The 5,000-nt window shown below is 44.5% G+C and overlaps 1 protein-coding gene across 3 annotated transcripts in view; it reads left to right on the forward strand.

Annotated features, from left to right (window-relative positions):
- arrb2b (arrestin, beta 2b) overlaps positions 1 to 5,000 on the forward strand; it is a 57,021-nt gene that overhangs the window by 30,070 nt on the left and 21,951 nt on the right. The gene's annotated exons all lie outside the window — the stretch shown is intronic.

Raw genomic sequence — 5,000 nt, forward strand, 5'->3', positions numbered from 1 at the left:
TCTTTCTCTCTCTCTCTCTCTCTCTCTCTCTCTCTGGCTCCCGTGTTGTCTCTCTCTCTCTCTCTCTCTCTCTCTCTCTCTCTCTCTCAGTTCTTGGAGGGGTGTGGAGTGGTGCTGCTTTCATTTCCTGACGGCGAAAAAAGGAAAACAAAAGAAAGGAAGCTGCTCAAGAGCCACTGTTGCATTGGACTGCCCATGCGCCCACTCAAAAATACACATACAGAGATCTACACACACTCCACACACACTGCACACACACACTGCACACACACACACACTGCACACACACACACACAACACACTACACACACATAATATCTAGAAGCACAACCACACACACACAGATCTACAGATACCAGTCCCCCCTATCATGGAATGGAGAATAGAATGCTTTTCAGACCATGTACTGATATACAACCTCAAATACTCCTATCTCATCATCTCTCTCTCTCTCTCTCTCTGCTCTTGCTCTCTTTCTCTTGCACGGATATTAGTCAGATAGCTATCTGGTTGCCTGCAACCACATAAAAACACTTGTGGAGACACCGGATACATTTCAGTTCCTGTGGCCATGGCCTCCACCAATGGCGATGCGTTCTATACATACGGAAAAGCATCTATCTCGATGTGGCTTCGGTGGAGAGTTCGAGAGTTGCCATTGGTATGCTGTAAACAGGTTTCAGCCATGAGTGAACTCGGTGCACTCCCATTTACAATGCATCCTGCCAGTGTACAGTCGACTGATGAATGTGTCATTTCCTCTCTTTCTATCTATCTTGCTTTGCTATCTTGCTTTCTTGTCTGTTCTCAGCCATCATTCTCCTCTCCTCTCCTCTCCTCTCCTCTCCTCTCCTCTCCTCTCCTCTCCTCTCTTCTCCTTCCCACACAATGCTGTTTACACTCTCTGGGATATTATTAGCCCCAGAGCAGCAGAGTATGATTTAATGGGGAGGACCACATCACTTATGGCCCCATATCCAAACTGCATACTACACCCTACTGCTGACCGTAAGTACATACTTAGTCTAGGGGCTGAGACGGTGAAATGATAAGTAAGCAATAAACGTACGTCACAGAAAGCCACATTGCCTTTGAGTTCCCCATGGCCATAAACATGCATTTGAGTGCAATTTCTGAACAGCCTTAAGACCTATCCACATCAGGAAGTGTACGTACTAAAGACAACTCCATTACTGTAACTATATGATGATATGAACATCCATATCAAGTCTCTCCAGAATATTCATTAAGGTGACTTCTAAACTTCAATAGATGATTGGTTATCAGGGTCATTTGGCCTGGCTAAAGCAGGTCTATGGAAGGAGAACCTAATTTTGTCACAAAACTGGTGTTAATGGTTGTGATTTGACACTAATTTATTATGACAGTGCACCAAGGGTAATCTTTTCCTTTTCTCTGGTCTCATTCAATGAGGGCCAAATTTAGGCCTTGTGTGTGTGTGTGGCCGTGTGTGCGTTGTGTCAAGGTTGGCCCATTTCTGTCTTTACTCAAGAGATCCGACGCATTAATAGCCTAATATCAGCAGTCTGTTTATTTCTGAGTTGTTTGAATGATTTATAAGTCGTTTATCTTTGGACTTTCCGTGTGCCTGATGATCATGATGTTCCTTTGATCGATAGCTGGCTGTGATAGGAAGGTAGTCCTTCTCCCTAGCCTTCTCTCTTTCTTTCCACTCTCTCTCACTCTCTCTCTCTCTCTCCACTGCCTCACCATCTCACACCATCTCTGTCTTCCTCACAAGGTCTGCATTCTTCCTGCCCACATGGTTCTTTCTGTTTCTGCTTTTTGTTTGTAAGTGTTTGTCTTCTTTCTTTCTTTCTTTCTTCTGGCTTGTATCGGTCCACACAGGGGAAAGTGTCTTGAGTTTGGATCGCTAGGTGACAGGAAATGGGGGGGGGGGGGGCATTGTGCGTAGTTGAGGTGTTAAAGTTGCCACTGCACGAGTGTGTGTATGCAGGCAGGCGAGGCTAGATTTGAGAAACGGACATGGTGACGCACACTAACACTCACAAGTGTAAGCACGTGCACTCACACACACACACACAGGCACTAAAAATGCACGCACACACACACATATGGCCATTGACATGTATTCTGGTCATTGTCCAGCCAGATCTTCCTCAGTCAGCAACGAAAAGCACAGGGAGGCGGATGACCCCCGTGTGGAGGAGAGGACAAGCAAAACAGAGGGACTCAGGACATTGGTTTAATGCTCCTAAGCCATTGCCTTACATTCTCATATACTCAAAATGTTAAAACAAACTATACAACATTTAAAATTCACATGGGTGCAGTTGACTCAAAGAAAGAGACCACAGTGCTTAAGCTCTGTATCTACATTCCCCCGTGTGTGTGTGTGTGTGTGTGTGTGTGTGATCTATCTGCAAGCCAAACAATCCACTATGTTTCAGCCCTTCAAGAAACAGGAAACTTCATGAGCACATACGGGTGTGTGTTTGTGTGTTTGTGTGTAGAATCATGAATAATATGGGCCACAGTCACTATGTCCTGAGAAAACTTGCACAAACACACACTCAGCATATTTGAAGCCTTCCTTTACACATTAAAAGTCCTTACCAGACGAATTCCAGTCTTAATGCCCATTGACCTAAGTGTGTGTGTGTGTGTGTGTGAGAGAGAGAGAGGGAGGAATTACTCCCAAATAACAGTAACAGAGTTACTACATATGTGTGCTACCCCCCCCCCCCCCCCCCTCCACACACACACACACACCACACCACACACAAAAACTGCGTCTGTGATCAGTGGTTTAATATCAGGACCCTTCCCCTCCAAGGCTTTCTCTGTCAGTCTGCTAAGATATGTGTGTGTGTGTGTGTGTGTGTGTGTTTGACAGTCTTCCTCTCCTCTCTTTCATTTCCCTCTCTCCGTGCTTACCTGTATTCTGCTGCTCTTTCTCTTGTCCTGTTTGCTTCTCTCTCTGTGTTCCTTTTCTCTCCTATCTGCTCCCCTCAACTATTCTTCTCTCTCTCTCTCTCTCTCTCTCTCTCTCTCTCTCTCTCTCTCTCTCTCTCAAATCAAATCAAATCAAATCAAATCAAATCCAATCAAATCAAATGGTGCTTTATTGGCATGAATGAGTAAAGTCACTGTCACAAAATTAAATAATGAAAGGAAAGAAAAAAATATATAAAAATGGTAAATGGTATTAAAAGGACAGTAATAGCTTCAGTAATAGTGCTATACTGTAGAAAAACAAAACTAGTCTGTCTGTCTCTCTCTCTCTCTCTCCGTTTGAATTCAGATGTTATTTATTGGCATGACAAATCATATGATGTTTTGCCACAGCATTCAGGAAGGAGTAAAAGGAATAAAAGTGGAACTATATTAAAATCTCTCTCTCTCTCTCTCTCTCTCTCTCTCTCATCTCTCTCTCTCTCTCTCTCTCTCTCTCTCTCCTCTCTCTCTCTCTCTCTCTCTCTCTCTCTCTCTCTCTCTCTCTCTCTCTCTCTCTCTCTCTCTCTCTCTCTCTGTGTGTGTTCCGCCCTCGTAAGAAATGCGTCTTTATTTAGTGGCTCTTCTACCTGACCCACATTCAACCCTGATTGATTTGAGTCTTGTTATCTCACTCACTCACTTACTTACTCAAATTCAAAGGAGCTTTATTCGCATGACCGTTTGGATACAGTGTTGCCAAAGCCAGTGTTACAGATAATACAGTAGAGTCACAAAAGAAAGAAAATAGACATTCAGCAATGCAGGTAAACATGTGGACACAGACAAAACAATAGCATATGTCCGTGTGTTCATGTTGTCATGTTGTGACTCTCTCTCTCTCTCACACACACACACACACACACACACACACACACGCACAGATAAAGAGAGAGTGGGACTAAGCCTAAGGGTTTTGTGTGAGGGTGTGTGTGTGTGTGTGTGAGGGAGAGGGAGAGTGTGTATGTGTGCACCCTTGCTCTTTAAAAGGCTGTATTGACAGATCCACAGTATCCTTTCTGGATAGACTGGGGTCACTTCCTGTGTGATGTCCGCTCTAGCCTCTGGACAAGCCCACGATTGGGCCTCTAATTGGCCAACACTCACTGTTTGCCTTTCTGTGCTAAAATAAACGATAGGAAAAAGTCAACAGGCTATATAATATAATATCAGGACAGCGTCTCAAGTCATAGTCCTATGGCCATCCCTTGTCATTTAGAAGTCTTCATAAAGATGTGTGTGTGTGGTGGGATTAGGGGTTGAAACACACAGGATACAATCTTGTCAGCAATGCTGGAACAGCCTATATAATGTGTGTGTGTGTGTGTGTGTCTGTCCATGGATCTTTGTATTGAGCGTATGTGGTCTAAAAACTCATTGTAGTGGTGGTGTTTGTTTGCCTGTGTGTGGTGTTATCTTCCATTTTAATTGCATATTGTAATGCAAAAGCTCCTGGAGTATGTTTACTTATGCGTGTTAGTGTTTGTGCGTGTGTGTGTGTGTGCAGGCGGCCAAACAGCTTAGCAACTAATATTTGCATTCTTGTTTGGCTTGCCTGTGTTTGTGTATGTTTGTATATTAGAGGGCCGTGTGTGTTTGCATGCCAGACGGGGCAGTTGGAGGTTGGCTACAAGCGGCCTCTCCATGCTCCTCTTCCTCTTCCTCCTCTCCTGTTCTCCTCTCCTCCTCCTCCTACTCCTCCTCCTCCTCCTTTTGTACTTCTACGGTGGGCACAGGCTGACCTGTGAGCTTATGTTTATTGGCCCCCGGAGAACATCTTGTATCTGGTGCCCTAGTAATGGTTTTGTGTGTGTGTGTGTGGTTAACTCTTTGGCTAGGTTCTTGGTGTTGGCTGTATCCCAGGTAGATGATGCCTTGCAGAGCTGTGTGTGTGAGAGAAAGAGAGAGAGGGACAGAAATGGGTGTACCGCTACAGTAGAAAGCATTGTGTTCTGCACTGCATGTGGCATCATTTCAGCAAGCACTACTACTTGTCTACTTTTTTTGCCCACACACACACCCAC

Source organism: Alosa pseudoharengus, unplaced genomic scaffold (genome assembly GCF_046254945.1).
Source record: "Alosa pseudoharengus isolate Yale_2024_CS ecotype anadromous, Long Island Sound unplaced genomic scaffold, YU_APseudo_1.1 YU_APseudo_1.1_scf_17, whole genome shotgun sequence".
NCBI classification, from domain to species: Eukaryota; Metazoa; Chordata; class Actinopteri; order Clupeiformes; family Clupeidae; genus Alosa; species Alosa pseudoharengus.